The sequence below is a fragment of the Pinus tabuliformis genome, chromosome 8, assembly GCF_031772625.1.
Source record: "Pinus tabuliformis cultivar Carrire ecotype Pingquan chromosome 8, CPIR1, whole genome shotgun sequence".
NCBI lineage: Eukaryota > Viridiplantae > Streptophyta > Pinopsida > Pinales > Pinaceae > Pinus > Pinus tabuliformis.
In genome coordinates, this window is record NC_142294.1 from 856,466,812 (window position 1) to 856,485,073 (window position 18,262).

The window sequence follows — 18,262 nt, forward strand, 5'->3', positions numbered from 1 at the left end:
TAAAGGAAAGGAGAACAGGGTTGTAGATGCTATCAGTAGGAGAGTGCAGGTAAACCATGTTGCAACTGTGAGCTCTTATGGGACAAATTTTATAGGCAGGATAATAGGATGACAGGTATCGGTAGCTTAGGAACATGTTACAATAGGGTAGAAGTGATTAGGATGTGGTCTATCATCTCACAACATATGGCTTGGTCAAATTTAGGGACAATATCTATGTGTCTGATAACAATGATCTTAAGAAGCTTATCTTGAGGGAGTATCATGTCAAGCCATATTTAGGTCACCCAAGATATTAGAAGACATTGAAAACTATGAAGAAGTTATATTATTGGCTGAATCTAAAGAAGGAAGTGGTAGAGTTTGTTGCTAGATGCTTCGATTGTCAGTAGGTGAAAGATGAGTGTAAGCACCCAATTGGTTTTGTATAGCCTATTCCGATTTCAGAGTGGAATTGGGAGGTCATTTCTATGGATTTCATTACAGGTTTGCCAAGGACATTGAAGCAACATGATTCCATCATGGTTGTGGTTGAAAGGTTGATCAAGGTAGCTCACTTCATTCTAGTGAATACTACTTATTCAACTAGTGAGGTAGCACAAGTCTTCATCAGAGAGATAGTGAAACTGCATGGTGTTCCGAAGAAGATTGTGTCGAACAAAGATGCCAAGTTCACTTCTAGGTTCTGGAAGGAGTTATTTGCAGGTTTGGGTGAAAATTTGGAATTCAACGCAGCTTATCATTCGTAGATGGATGGACAGATAGAGAGGGTCAACAAGATTTTGGAGGATATGTTGAGGATGTATGTTATGTATCAACAACGAAAGTGGGAAGAGTATCTTCCATTAGTTGAGTTTTCTTACAACAATGGTTAACAGGAGTCGCTGAGGATGATTCCGTTTGAGGCACTCTACGGGCATAGTTGTAACACTCCCATCAGCTGGAGTGATCCAGTGACAAAGGTACTTATAGGACCAGACATGTTGGTAGATATGGAATAATAAATGCAGGTTATAAAGAATAATCTAAAGGCATCATAGGACAAACATAAAAGTTATGCAACCAACATAGGGCATTTAAGGATTTTTAGGTTGGGGAGCATGTGTACTAATGCATCAAGCCCAAGAAGAGCTCCTTGAAGATTAGGTCATGTGCCAAGTTGAAACCTCGGTATTGTGGGCCTTTCGAGATCCTTAAGAGCATTGGACCAGTGGCCTACAAACTTGCATTGACTCTGATAATGAAATTTCATGATGTTTTCCATGTTTCATTGCTTAAAAGATATGTAAAGGATGTTGATCATGTTATTGATTGTTCTGTATTGCTGGTGGAGCCAAAAGGAAAATTCCAGTTGGAACCTTAGTGCATATTGCAGCAGAAACAACTCATGCTCTGGGACAGAGCAATTGAGCAAGTTAAAGTTCAGTGGAAGCAGTTTGGGGCTGATGAAGCTACATGGGAGATGACTGATCAAATGCAGGCTATGTATCCTTCATTGTTTGCCAATGGAGGCAAATGAGTTTTTGATATATGTACATATTTATGTATGGTTGATATTGTATATACCGCAATGAGTTGTGTTATAAATCTCTAATAAGAGGTATGGTTATCATGTTGTCATGTTTGTCATGATGGTTTTGATTTTGAACAAGTTGTTCATTGTGAATACTGCAATGAGCTGGGTTATAAAGCTCCATGGGCAGTAGGTTTTGGTTTTCAGCGATTTTGCTAGTTGTAGGTGTCATTGAACACTGAGGATGGTGTTCCCCTAAGGGGAGGGGTTTGTAATAGCCCTGGGTTAAAATTTCATGTAATAAATTTAATAAAGTAAAAATAAGACCGAGGTCATGGGACACGTATTCCAAGCTAAATGTTGGGAAAAATAGCCCAGTGGGTATCACTTGTTGTTTATTATGGCTAAAGGGAAATTGGTAAAGGCAACAACAAAGGATTTGAAAAGGAAATAAGGCATTATTGACATTTTATTTATGAAAATAAAGGAAAATAGGAGAAAAGGGAGGTGAAAGGTCACAAGTTGCATGTGAGGAGGAAATTGAAGGAAAATAGAGGGAAAATGAAGAAATTAGAGACATCAATAATAAAAAGACATCAGAGCATCAGTTGGGGGCCTTTTTTCAGTTCAATTTTGGAATTTGTCTGAGAGAGGAGAAGAGCACCAAGAGGAGAAAAAAAGAAAGCAAGTAAAGGAAGGAAAAGGAAAGCAAAGGGATGCAAAGGAAATCAAGGATCAAGTAAGGAAAGGTTGGATCAAGTAACTTTAGTGGGAATACTTGTAGGTAACAGGTTTCATGTATGATTTTCTAGTTGGCTTTGGCATGCATGGTATATGCATGTGTGTATTTGGTCTATTTGTTGTCATTGACATGGGATTTGTCGTGTTTCGGCAATAGTTTTAGCCTCGCCTTTCCATTTCCGGATAACCATGGTGTGATGGGATTCATTCTTGGTTGAGCTTTGGATTGCCGAAAGGTTTTTGATCTGGGTGAGGTGGTCTTAGGAAAATCCCAAGGGTTGGGGGTGGAGATGATTTTCTCCAGGGAGCCCTCAATAGGTGGGTGGAGATAGGAAAATTCTTCAAGGGATAGTGAAGGAATACTGAGGCATCCAAGCTTAGTTTGGTTTTGTGATCTTTCGACCGATTTAGGTGAGATCTTGGTAGTGTGAGGGTGGTGGTGGTTTAACCTATGGATTCCCTTGGTTGTTTATGGATTGGTTTATCCCATGAGATCCCACATTCATGCTTAAAGTATGGAATGCGGGTGATTGGCTGAAAGAAATATTTGGTTCAACTTAATCTATGGTTGAGTGGTACGTGGAAGTCATTGACTTGGTAGGATTTTGCATATGTCAATAAGATCTAAGTTTCTCTTGTATTTTATGATTAATATACTTGTTATTATGAGACTTTAATGGCTTTTCTATCATTGTTATTTATTTGATTATATGCTGGTTATAAGCATGGTTTTATGACAAATCCAAGTTATGGCTCTTATCATGTTTGGTTGATAAATGAATGGTTACTGAATGCATTAACTAATAGACATTATTGAAACTATTGTGAGAAGGCATTATTCCTTCTTGGTAAACCTTAGATAAGTTTCAAATATCTATGTTTAGATATGCATTCATGACCTATAGGTTGCATGTTGGTCATATGTTTTACGAAATGACTGTCATGATTAGGATGGGCTAGGGTGAGTCCCTGATCAAGTTTTGAGTTAAAATCATTGTCATTATGATATTTATCTTTTCTGAGTGTTTCATTAAGTTCTAGGCAAAGGTCTAGATCGTAGCCTTGAAAAAGTGGCTTAGATCTTGGGGTCGCTGGCACAAAACTGCCTGAAAAAGACTGTAGTCACTGGGAAGCAGGCCTGTGGGAGTGACTGGAGGGTTACAGTTGCTTAGAGACCTTGTCATGGGAGTGACTGGGTTCTAACTCACTGAAAAAGAAATTTATCTCAGGGGTTGGACACCTAGAATGGTTGGTTAGTTCTTGGGGGTCCTATAGCACCTGAGGGAAGTCAGTAAGGTCTTGTTTTGTCGGCTCCATTTCCTTAAGGTTATCTAGGAGGTTGAGTCATGTCATAGTAGCCCTCAAATCATGTTTACCCTGGGAAAGCCAGTGAAAGTGGGTAGATATGAGAGGGGGTAGTTACAAATAGGAGGAAGGTTGATGCTTGAATTGGCTAAGTGTTGGTCAGAGCTGGTGAGTAAGCAGGAGATTAGAATTGAAATAACTGAAGAAAAAAATGATTTCTATAGCTATATTGGAGGAAAAAGGTTATGATGTGGTGTTCAGTAAATGTAAATCCTTTTTGAAGCATGTTTCTATAGGATAACTAAAACAAATTGGTGTTAGAGTGAAAAATATCTACAAGCTAGAGGTGGATGCATGCGCTACATTAAGCAGCAAAGCAGAACATGTTTAGAGTCGACATGTTGGAGAAATTTAGCATAGGTGCATGGGTCACCTACACTATGGAGCTTTGAACATCATGCAACAAATCACCGTGGGACTTCCAAAATGCACCCTTAACCAACATCATGTTTGCAAGGGATGCTCTCTCGGAAAATATGTCAAAGCCTCCTTCCAAGGCCGAGATAGTAGAGTTGGAGCCATCTTGGAGCGAGTCCACTCAGATATGTGTGGACCATTTTCTATAGTCTAAGTTGCAAAGCACATGTATTATGTAATTTTCCTAGATAACATTTCCCACAAATGTTGGATCTATTTTATGAAGAAGAAAGATGAAGTGTTTGCAAAATTTATTGAATTCAAAGCATTGGTTGAAAACGAGACTGGTAAAAAAATTAGATCCTTGAGAAGTGATAATGAAGGAGAATTTTTGGCTAATGATTTCAAATATTTTTATGCTAAGGAAGGCATTAAACGAGAACTGATTGCACCCCACAACCCCATGCAAAATTGGGTGGCCGAAAGGAAAAATAGAAGCATTATAGGGTTCGCAAGAGCAATGTTTCATTATTAAGGACTGCCACTATATTTATGGGCAGAAGCATGCAATACAATAGTTTATTTGCAGATCCCGAGCCCTCACAAAATACTTGGCATTATCACACCCAAAGAAGCTTTCTCTAGGATGAAGCTAGATGTATCCCATTTTCAAATTTTTGGAGCTATTGTCTATTGTCATGTCTCCAAGTATAGTAGGAAAAAGTTGGAGTCTACAAATGAGATAGGGATCTTCTTAGGATACATAGAGACACCTCATAATTATTAGCTATATTTTCCCTCTCCCAAGATGAAAATCATGAGGAGAGAAGTCAAATTTGGTTAGGAGAAGGCTATGAGAAGCTATCTAGAGTGAGAGATGAGTATTCCACTAGAGGAGGAGCTTCTAGCTGCAAAGGAGGAGCCTCATGCAGGTCCTTGGGATGTTGTGGAGCAACCACATGTGAAGGAGCAGAAAGGAGGCACCTACTCAACTATAATCTTCCTGAGAGGGGAGGAAGGAACCAGAGAGGCTGACAAGTTGGTACAAGATGCACAGGAGCATGTGGGGGCTCCTACATCCTTCCATAACCAGAGGAGATCACCATACAAATATACTGGTTATATGGCACTTATGACATAACTCATTGATTCCGAGCCTTCTTCATTTGAGGAGGCAATGTCCCAATCAGTGTGGGTAGATTCCATGGTGGAGGAGTACGATTCCATCATGAAGAACAATGTATGGGAGGTGGTGCTAAGACCAAAGAACAAGTTAGTGGTTGGTTCTAGTTGGATTTACAAAGTGAAACATGCATTTGATGGCATTATCAAGAAGTACAAGGCCAAATTTGTGGCCAAAGGCTTCTCACTGGTAGAGGGAGTTGATTATGAGGATACATTTACCCCTATGGCGAGATATTCCTCCATCATAACCATTCCATCATTAGTCATGTAGATGGGGTGGAAGATCCACCATCTGGATGTGAAGATTGCCTTCCTTAATGGAGTGGTTGAGGAAGAGATTTACATATAGTAACCCGAGGGGTTTGAGACATTTGACAGGGATACACATGTGTGTGGACTCAAGAGAGCCCTTTAGGGTCTCAAGAAAGCATGTCGTGCTTGGTACACTTGGATAGACACATATCTTAGTGGATTGGGCTTCACAAAGAGTGAAGTATATGCCAATCTCTACTACATTGTGATAGATGGCAAATTGCTCATTATAGTCCTATATATAGATGACTTGATACTGACAGGGGATGAGAAGTTCATCTAGTCTTGCAAGGAGGACCTTGCAAGAGAGTTTGAGATGAAGGACATGGGATTGATGCACTACTTCCTTGGTTTGGAGGTGTGGCAGGGAGATGGAGATTTGTTTGTTGGGAAGGGAAATTATACCTTTGAAATACTTCAGAGATTCCATATGTAGGAATGCAAGCCTATGGACACGCCTCTAGCTACCAACTGAAGGAAGGAGGATGCTTCTACAGGAGAGGCAGTATATGATACCATCTACAAACTGTTGGTGGGGTCCTTGATGTATCTGGTGAACATAAGGCCCGACATATGTTATGTAGTTAATCAACTGAGTCAGTTTATGGTGAAGCCTACCAAAATTCATTGGAAAGCAGTAAAGCATATGCTTAGATACCTCCAAGGCACAACAGATTTTGGGCTATGGTACAAGAGGACTGATGGTGTGAAGCTCCAAGGCTTCATTAATGCAGACTGGGCAGGGGTTCCATCAGATAGGAAGAGCACTCCAGGAGCTATCTTTAGTGTTTGGTCAATAACTATTTCCTGGTATAAGGAAACAAAGATCTGTAGCACTAAGCTTAGCACAGGTCGAGTATATGACTGTTAGTCAAGAAACATGCAAGGCCATTTGGATGAGGAAAATTCTTGTTGGTATTTTTCTGTCAACGGATGGATCCTACCGTTATTCACTGTGATAATCAAAGCTATATCAAACTCTCTGAAAATCCAATATTTCATGACAGGTCCAAGCACATTGATATCAAGTACCATCACTTGAGAGATTGTGTGCAAAGGAGAATAATGATGTTGCAGTACATTCCCATAGAGGAGCAGGATGTAGATATTTTGACAAAGAGCTCATCAAGAGGCAAATTCAAGTTCCACAGGAGCAGGATGTAGATATTTTGACAAAGATCTCATCAAGAGGCAAATTCAAGTTCCACAGGAGTAGGATAGGGGTGGTTCAAAACCCTCTTCTTACTAAGAGGGGGTTTTAAAATGTAGCAAGAAAAGTATTCATTTGAGTTGTGCTTTAGTCAAATGGATAAATTCAATTTTCCACATCAGCAGGATGACTTGGATTATAGTTAACTAGAGTGACATGTCTTTGTCTCCTAGTTAAACCAGTAAATTCGAGTTTGTGGGCTAGAAGTAGAGTTGTGCATGAGTTGATTACTAATATCTAGTAATCCAGTGGAGGTATTGTGAGTTAAACTCAGTTAACTGAGCTCCAGTGTTTAGTGGAGTCAGTAGGAGTTTAGTTGAGTAGTTATAACAATTGTTAACTCGCCAATCTCTCAGTTAACTGATCAATTTACTAAAAATAAACCTAGTCATGCATGGAATTTGAATTGCCTAGTTGATGTGGAGGAAAAAGCACATTGTAACCATCAATTATATACTAGTTGAGTATACATACTTTTGCATTGAGCATGTGGTAAATTCCTTCAGGATTGCGCAAGGAAATAGGAAGAAGGTTGAGGCTTGAATTGACTAAGTGTTGGTAAAAGTAGGAGATCAAAATTGCAGTGCAGGGTGTGCTTCAAGATTGAAGCAAGACATTGTAATTGATCCATATTCTCATATGAATTAATGCAAAGTAGTGGAGGGATTTTTCCTAGTTGGGTTCACCTGTAAAATCATTGTGTTCCTTGTGTTTTGATGGTTGCATGTGTTTCTATCGCATATTTTCCTTCTGCAAAATAGTAGAAGAAATTTTTGTCTCTTGATTTCAATCCAATTTCATTAGCAGTAGCAAATTTATTACCATTTCTACATGATGCCGACAAGGTTTCCTCAACACTTAACTAAATTCTCCATCACCTGTTGGAGATAGACATGGACGGTAACATGGATTTCTCCATTATCTTTGGTTCGTCAATTGTCGGGTCAACCTACGTGATCTTAGATTGACATTGACTAACGTTTTCTCAATGCTTAATCAAATTCCCAATCGATTAGTGACTGAAAGCCCTGAACCTCTTGACACAAGGGCTTGATGTCTTGTTAATTGACAGGAAATTGAAAAATATTCAAGTTCTTGCAGGTCCTTCATGTTATAATTATCTTGGATCTGAAAGGTTGAACCTCAAAATTCTAGCTTGGGGGGTGTTTCAACGAGTCACTATTGATCCTTACAATGATCAATAGTGGATCCCCCCTCCGTTGTTTACATTCTTCACAACTTCAAACCTAAAATAATCTCTCAATTGCACATGCATATATTATGATAGGATTTTCCCTGTAGCTTCGTTCATTCACTCGGATTGCATTACAACCAGGAAGGCTGACCTGGTTATATTAGTTATGTAGGCTATAAGGATTACCATGCATCCTTCTACGTATATGTGGGGGCTGAACTATCAACACCCACAGTCATGAAATCACAACAATACAAAAATAACTATTTACACAGACATAACATCACAAGGAGCAATTTTCCCATTCCAATGCACATAGATCAAACACAATTGGATGATAACATTACACCATTTCCATTAACACAGATCTATACAAATTAACTTGATTACATAGTGATTGTTCCTCTCCACTCTTCCTCTAAAACCTGCTTGGTCCTTAGCCCCTCTCTTAACTATTTGCTCTCTATTCTGTTCTCTCTTTATTTCCCACTCTAGCACCTTGTACTCTATCTTCCTTAACTAATCAAAATATCTAGTACATTATGGAGGTTGTTCTCCAACTATCCTCCTTCTAGAAGTTACAAAATATATCAACCTAATTACTTGTCCCTTTTACCATGTGCCACATGGCTAAGATTGCTAACTCATCAAACTTCCCTAACAACTTATATTCCTTCTAGAACTAGGACACTTTCTTTTACATGAAAATTCTAAATGTATACAAAATTTTAATTGATGGAGTTCAGTCCCATTTAGGAATTCCAAAACCCCTTAGGTCTAGGCAATAATGACAAACTTGGGGTTTATGCTCATGTATCAATATTCATGAAATTTCTATAGTGGTAAGATTGAATCATAAAATCATTGACATTGGATCAAACCCAAAGGTGTTTATATATCCTTAATTCTGTGATGAAATTCCGTTGATACAAAAGTTGCTCTTGATAAAAATATTGAATATAAATTTAGTATTAAACTCTTAAAATAAGTATACCATGTTTATCTATGACATTGTTAGAGTGATAAAATTGTAGTCCTCGAAAAAAAAAACATTTGAAGCATTATAAAGTTATAGATAAAAATTGAGATACAAAAACGAAGAGTTCGATAAACCTATTCAAGAAAGGTAATGTTAACATAATTTTAAAACACAAAAAACAATGGCATGCATACATGATGTACATAAAGTTTTACCTGATAAACCCTTAACCATGAAAATTAACAAACTCATAGCATGATTACTTATTTCTCATTATAGTAGAAAAAGAAATGTATAATATAATATCCAAGAATTCAATGACATTATTCAACCCTAATCCATAGAGCAATATTGGATTACAATGGGTATAAAACCATGTATTTAAACCATCCAAAATCCATAAAACCATGTTAGAGTGCACAATATTATCTACAAAGAATACAAAAGTTCCAAACAAAAAAAAATACAATAGTTACAATATGCAATTTAATGATGCAAGAGCTATATCATGTATAAACTTTCTTCTTTTTGGAAATAAAAGTAAATGACAACTTAGTAGGTCATGTTGAGTTTGGATGAACTAAGGATTGGGTGATGGATCTCTAGATTAAGAATAAGAATTGGTGGATTACTCCTCAAATCCCTTTCATGCCTCAAATATTTTTGATGCACATGATGAAATATATTGCTATTAAAATAATTATAGTGTGATCAACCCACAATTTTGGTTTATTTTTCATCTAGTACAAACTCAGGTACACTAGCACTTAAAGCTAGCCCCAAGAAGGCATCCCATGTAACTATAAGCTCTTGAAGCCTTTCCAATAACCTTAATCAAGATCCAAATAATCACACATTAGCATCTCACATCATAATGGACCAAGGAATCTATTAGTAGTTGTAGACTTACAAAATATATCAGGATGGAGGAATTGACTCACGGGCAGAGGTTTTCATGGTTAATTTGGATGACAATCAAAAGACAAGTAGGTCATTGAATTTCGATGCAATTATGACATGTGCTAAATTTTCATCCATACATGTGGAGGTAAAATCTTCAATCCAATATGATTTTAGATGCACAAATTTAGTAACCCCTAATTTTCCATTAGGTAAGGTTGGAGTAATTAATGGAAATAGACTATAAATAGCTGCAACATTATAGTGGGAAATATATGTCCTAAGGGAGAAACAACAAGTATAGGAATGATCCATCCAAATCCTTTCATAAGGAGGAAAAAATGTATGCATATCCAAATTTGGTTTCTAGGGTGGATATAGTTTTTGAGCAAGTCATGGAGAAGGAAGGGACTCCACTTCAGGAAAATTAGCTCAAATAAATATGTAGGGAAATTGGTTGTGATGAACTAGACACTTATGTTAGGTTACACCCAAATTCACCATTTCATGGTTAGACGATGGTTAGCCTTTATTTTCAAAACTTTGGAGCACTCAATAATGTTGGGGAAAAATAATTAGTATTGGGTTTGATGGTATTATCTCTAAAAATGATACTAATGGGTTGTGTTTTGATCCCAAGGGGAAATACAATTCAAATCAACCTATATGGGTTAAACTTCTAGGTCTTCCACTAGAATTGTGGTCCAAAAAAGTGTTGATGGTGATACGAAACTAGATGGGGACAATTGTTGATTTTGAAGATAATTTTAAAATCAGTAGGTCTAGAACAATTGTGAAGATTTTAGTAATATTGAATCTTAAGGAAGGGATTCCTAAATTGATAGGAACTATAATTGGGAAATGGAAGTATATTTAGATATTATACTATATTTTTCCTTCAATTCATTTTCTTAGATGTCATTTTTATGGACACGTTGCAGAACATTGCTCAGTAAAATTCTCCAATTTCGATTCAAGGGAAAAAAAATTGAGCCAACAAGGACAAAGGAGGAGAAAAATGAGTTGGGGAAATTAAGTTCAAGTATCAAAGCTTCCTCCAAGGAAGGCTTTGACAAGGTTGAATGGCCCTGGGCCTATGCATGTTCTGTTATATCATAGAATTATCTCTATACATGGTCCAATTCATTTTTTACCTTGAAAACATAGTCAATAAATCTGAAGTCTGATACTTGCCATATTTGTAATAGTTAGCTTGGTTTTCTAGAGAGGTGAATTTTCTTTCACGTTCCTTTAAATTCTTCTCTACATACACAACTTTATGAACATCAGCTTGTGCAATAACTAGACTATTAGAAGCAAATGAAGAAAAACCCATCTTTCTATCCATCATCACAATCTTAGTGGTGAGAACCACTTCAAAATCTAGGCGAATTGTCATTCTTTTGTGATGTTTCCTTATCACTTACTTCCTTTATTTATCAAATATAAAAAATCTAGATTGGTAACTTCATCTAATGGTGTTGGAATAGGATGATCACCTCCTGCAACCATGCCTAGATCAAAGGTATTAACAAATGTTGAGTAGCAAAGACTTCTTCCATTGGTGAAGAATGTTGTTGCTCAATATTTCCCTCATTGTTGTTGATATATTATGATAATTATCCCTTTCCCATATTTTCTCTTTTGTTTTAGTATTTATTTAATTTTTCATCCTTGGTAATTATTTTATTCTCTTATGTTCCTCATCTTTTACTTCAATTTTTTTATAGCTAGCTCTGATATCTTTATCTTTTATGTTTCAACCTTAAGTTTGTTCTTCTCATCCTCTATATCAACATTTACTTTTTCCTTTACTTCTTGTTTTTTCTTGGATTTTGTATCTTATTTATATTTCCTTTTAGCTTATTCCTTGTTTGCTAGCATTTCAGTTTTGGATTTAGAACCAACCTCTTTTTTCCTTGCGAGTTCCACTTTCTTGGTAGCTTTTCTTTGTGCTTCTTTTCTTCTAGCCTCAACTTCCGCTTTGGATTTCTTTAACGATTTCAATCTTCTCTTTTCCTAAATTTTTGTTTGCCCTTAAGGGTCTTGTATCTCAATAACAACCCTTCAAACTTCCTCCTTTTTTACTTCTCTATTTTTCTTAGCAATAAATTGCAGATTATATATAACCTATTCACAAGTTAATTCTCTTTTGTGAGGTTTTTCTGCTTTATTTTGTTATGGTAATAGGGGAAGGAGATATTCATCTCGACTCTATGTTTTTAAATAATCCCCAAGGGATCATGCATTTGAGTTCTTTCCAGTTTTAAATAATATTTATTAATCTTTTCTCCTTCCATCGTAGCCCAATTACAATATGTTTTCCATACATGCCTATATATAGTGGATAAATTGGGCACAATTTCTTTTGATGTTTGATCGAGCATTTGTTAAAACCATGTAGCGTATGTTGGTATCTAATTATTTTGAATGATCAATTTGTTTAGCACATGATCTGGAAGCTTATGAGGTACCTATGTAACACCATAGATCCTAATATGGGTGGAGTATTCATATATGTATTAATATTCAATGTCTTTCACTACTTCTATAGCCTCTAAAGATATCCTTAGGCAAGGTTTACAAAAGATGAAATCAAACAATTGCACTAATAAGCCACATAAATAAGGAGAAAATTGAATTTTGTACATGCTCTTCCATAAATCCTTGAAATATACATGAATGGGGGGCTACTCTAGGGACCAAGACTAACATAAACCCATGAAATGTGTTGGAGGAACAAACCATATCCAATACGTAGAAGACATATGAAACTATATGATTCCTATGAATGCATCTATTTGAGCCTTTCCTATAGCTTCTGCAAGTTGACTAGAATAAAAACCTAGTTGAAATTTTTTCCTCGCTTGGTTATCTCAAACATCATTGGCAACTACATTGTCCTCACGAGTTGCATCTTTCTCTCCATAGATTGGCACACTAATTGGGTTGTCCATGTGTATCCTAACCTATGGTTTACGGTTGGGAAGGGATTTTTATTTGGAATTTTGAAATTCTTCCCTCAATATAACAATTAGCAAGGATGTCATGGAAATTATGGTCACAAGTAAGGACTCTTAGCCACTCATTAGTGAAGTAGATTTTTCCCTTTGACATCTTCTAGTAAGATTCAAAATATATTGATGTAAATGATTCAACCTACTTTTTGTGGTTATTAAGAATCCTCTTGGTGCTAACCTCTACACGATGTATCGAATGTCTAATCACTTTTGCACAGGGAAAGACTATATATTTGGATGATGCATTATACATGAAGGATCTATTGAAATTCTTTGCCATGGTAAGTTCTTCTTCTTATCTTTCATTCAAGTCCTCATAATCTCTAAGCCCTTTCCCAAATTTAATCAAATGGAATAATTTTATTGTATTCGCGGGCCCCATTAATTCTAGTAGTGTACGGAGTATTTGCATAAATTGGAAATTTAACCTCTTTAGTACCTTCGGCTCCGATGATTGGTTGTTTGAATTTGACATATTTCTTGTTCCTTCCAATTAATGACTCTGTCACTATGGGGTCTACTAGCGTACTAGTGTTGTTTATCTAGGATTCTCTATCATTTCAATTGAATGCTTTTGTTGGCCTATAGGGAACATTTTAGGGGCTAAATTTCACCCATATGTTAATTTAACACGTTTTTCCCAAAAAATGATTCACCAATTTCAAATTTTCTAAGAAGAATTTGCACAAATTATATAAAATACAAATATTTTACTCTAGCATCTCCATAATTTTATAGAAATTATATAAAATCCCTAGAAATATGAATATTTTTATAAAAATATTGTCAAACATTACATAGTAGCCATTTTAAGAATCTATAATATTCACCAATGTTCTACACTTTAACATAAGTACGGATCCTTAAAATTTTCCTTGTTGGTCTATTATTGATTTCTCTTGTGTGTCTTTCTTCTTTCTCCCATATTGTTTGGTAGCAATGTAGAAATTATTGCATGTTAGCACAACATGGAAAATAGAGCACATGGGGTTTAGGTCAAAATTGAATCAAATGAATTAATGGAGTCCTTCCAACAATTCAAAATGAAATTTAGTCTTTAAGAATGATAATAATAACCCTGACGATTTTTTCTATGATCTCCGTGCGTCTTCATCTAAACCTTGGTCGTGCATTTGATTGGCATGATGGCTATAAGGTCAAGAGGGTATGCGCCTTTGTTGCCTTTGCGTTCTCCTAACATAATGATGTTCAATGCTCTAATTTTAGGAGATCCATGGGTTTAGCGAGATATACCAACCCACTTTCTTATAAAAATTGATAAAATCCCAAAGATCGTTGTGTATTCCAACTAGTCTTGCACAATGGATTTAGAGTTAGAAGAATAGGGTTTAGTAGGGAATTTTAATGGCACATCGCCTCACCCAGGTCTTTGAATATATGGATAGGCAAAAATTAGCACCCTCTCATCAAAGGGAAACTTTTAGTCTGTTTCTATGGACATGGTTTTTTTACCTTTTTGTTTAAAGGAACTACAAATTAGGATCTTATATTAAGAAGTGGGCCATATTTTATGGGGGCTCAAGGACTCTATCTAGATATGTGTAGCCCTGATTTTAATCTTGAGAATGATGTCCCCTCTGTAGTTCTAGTATGGGTTAAATTACCTCACTTTCGCCTTCACTATTGGAATGAGGAGACATTTAGAAATATCAAGAATGGTTTGGGGCTTTATATTGATCAAGATGATCCATGGGAAGGGATGTTTTCTTGCGCTCGAATTTGCATTAAAGTGGATCTAGACAAAGGATTACAAAAAGTGGTTCATCTGAATCTAGACAACATGATCTTCATCCAAGAAGTTGATTATGATTAACTTCGCTAGTGAAAATCATACCATGAGTATGGATATTTCACTAGGGATTGAAAAAAATCAAAGGAACAACGGAAGTAGGTTAAAGATGGGGGACAATGGCAACAACAAAGCATAGAAGAGGCCTTGTGCATCAAAATGAAATAATAAACATCCAAGAATTGAATGGTGTTAGTCAAAATGTCCTCCTTTCTCCTTTAAAAGTATCATTGGATGAGGCTCATGCATCCTCTTCAAATAAAACCAAGGATCCAGGCTTTCAAGGTGATAAGTATGAAGTGTTAGGGAAATTCGAAGAAGAAGGGGAAATTTCAATTAAAAAAATTCCATAGAAGTCTCTTCAAATAAGAGTACCAATGGAAGGAATGAAGACATGTTGTCATTAAAATATGTCCAACTTAATGAAAGATTCAATGAATATGTGGATTAAAAAGAATAAGAAGTCGTCATCTCTTTCAAAAACCCTAGGAACACACAAGGGTCTTTATTTGTATCAATAATGAAAAATTTGAAGGAGAAATATATAAATAATCGGGCTGAGGAAGAATGCATAAAAATGAAGGAAGGAAATTCAATAGGGATACTAGGAATGAATAGGTGACCAAGGATAAGGGAATTGTAACTCAAAGAACAATCAAGATTTCTTTTGTTAAAGAACCAAGGATTACTAGGAAAGGAAGTGGTCCAAACCCTACTCACGGGGTCTCAAAATCGATTGGTAATTGGTGAAAATTATCTCTTGGAATTGTAGGGGATTAGGTTCATAAAGAAGATTGTTAGAAGTCAAAAATCTAATTAAAATAAAGAAAACCCCCTAATCGTCCTTCTCTAAGAGATGAAATCGAGGAATTAAGAAGTCCTCTAAAAATGTGGGAACCTATGGTGTGGTTGAGCGGTGAAGGCATTCAGGTCTTGCAAAGCCTTAGGAGGTTTATGTATAGTATTATCTTCTTTTATTTTTCAGTTCCTTTCTCATCAATTCTCTCTTTATTAGATTGTTGTTCATTTGATTCAACTTCCATGTCAACAAGTATGTTGTATTGTCAAAGTATTGGTTATGTCGTATGTTTTATTTCCAATAGTAACCAATGGAGAGGATTCTTAGTAGTTCTGGTAGCTACAAAGTGTCCTCCACATGACTCATAAAGACAAGCTTTTAATATGTCATATACTTCATCTTCTCCGTTACATCTTGAGAATTTGATATGGTCCTATATTAATCAAATATCATTTTATCCATGTAAAAGGTGCACTTCAACAAATTAAAGCACAATGTTCTTAGTAGCAAAAATGTTGGGTATATGCAACCAAATAATTTACAATGCCTATGAACCACGATGTGATTACTAAGATTGTAAATAAATTTTCACCTGGAAATGAATCTTCCATAAGTGCATCCACTTTATCTCTAGTGATTAGTGAAATAAAATCTACAACAACATTCTCATAACCAAACTTATCAAGTATACTGATATCAAATCCTTGAAGGAGAAACAATCGACAAGTTACCCTATGATTTATGGCTGGTTTGGTGACAACATATTGAATGGATGAATGTTCTATACGAACAAATGTATGATACCCTATAACATAATGTTAAAATTTGTTAATAACATATATAATGATTAAAAATTCTTTTTTAATGGTAGTGTAATTGAGCTTTGCATTAATAAGATTTTTGTTGATGTAATATATTGCATGCATTGTTATGCCCCCCTTCAATCCTAGTGCAACACCCAAAAAATTATTATATGCATCAGAATAAATATGGAAGGGTATATTCTAATTGGGTCGTTGAAAAATAGGAGCAATTTTGATTTTTTTTCTTAACATGTTGTTGTCCAAATACATTCTACATCATTTGAGAGCAGAACAAACAATGGAGAAGTGAGGTTACTAGAATTTTGAATATACATCTTGTAATAGCCAACATGACCTAAGAAACTTCTCACGTCTCTTTTTTAGCATGGATTGGTAAGTTCTTTATGACAACAAGTTTTCAAGATCTACTTGAACGACATTTGCAAAAACATAGTGTCCTAATAAACTCTCTTCATTCATCATTAATAAACAATTTTCATCAGTCAAAGAAGATGATTTTATGATTTTGTTTACACTTCTAAAGAGCTTTTTATAATTTAGATAATTCATAATCAAACTTATTTCAAAAAGTTGTAAAATGATCCATGAAAACTTCTACAGATTCATGACTTAAATAAAAAAGTATGCTAAAACAACTCATTTGAATTTTGTTGGTGCATTCCTTAATCCAAAAGGCAAAATTATATAAGCAAATGTTCCCTAAAGGCATGCGAATGATGTTTTGTCTTGGTCTTCTAGAGCAATCTAAATTTGATTATATCCACTAAAACCATCTAGAAAAGAAATATAATATTTCCCCACTAATGAAACTAGAATGTCATGATTGATAAAATGTATGGGGAAATGATCCTTTTTAGTAGCTTTATTTAATTCCTTTTAATCTACACAATTTCACCATTTACCCCCTTCTTTACAACCATGATAAATGGTGAAACCCACTCACCGTCTAAAATAGGGTAGGTGAATTCAACTTTCAAAAGTTTTTGAAGTTCTTCTTTCATAATGTCCTTACTATTTGGATTCATTTGAAGTTGTGGTTGATGAATACAAACTACCCCATCTTGGATATAAATATGATGCATACAAATCCATGGATCTATCCCTAACATATCCTTATAATCCCAAGAAAATTTTGAAGCATATTTTTGCATCATTTCTTACAACTATTGCTGTAGACATAATGTTAATTGACTATTGATGTTCAACAATTTTTCTAGAAAAAATTCAATAGGTTTAATTCCGTGATTTACATATTCTTCCAAAAACTACTCGTTAAGGTATTGATATTGTATTTTGTCATTAGGAAGGTATAGAGATGGTTCACAAAAATCAAGTGATTTTGACATTGTACTAGAACTTGCTTCTTCCTCCTTAACTTGATTTCAAATTTCGTTGATTTTAATTGTTTAAGGATAAATGTTCTAATTTGATATAATATGTCATCAAAAGGTTCTTTCATAATTAAATATCAATTTATTGTGAGGATTTGTTTACATAATTCAACATAATAATCACTACAATCATTTGGAGGTATTTATAAAGGTTCTTATAAGTCTAGAATAAACTTAGCTAGTGGATATAATGCAAGTTTCTTTACTCATTCCCCTTGAGCAACAGTCATATTTCTAGAGCGAAATTCAATATAAACATCCATATTTTTGATCATGGTTTCCCCATAATCAATCAACAACCCCTCAAACGAGTTTTATTATGCAAATGTACAAAATTTTCAAGGTATTCTAAGCAGTCTATTTTAACTATTATATCTTCTAAAATACCTTCAAGTTTAGCTCTTAACATAGCAACCATTTCTAAGAATGTTGGTGTTTACCTTATAACATTTTGAAGGTTCAAACTATGCATTATTTCTTTCTTCATGATGTTGATTGCTACACCTATGCCAACTAAAGTATTTGGAATAAATAATTCTCCATATAAACTTGTGTAATTGGACTACCTGGATCTTCATATTTTGGTTAACAATTTGTCCTAGCATAAGATTAATTAGTTTTCCTACCACATAGATAGTTGAATGATGTTGTTTGTTACTAT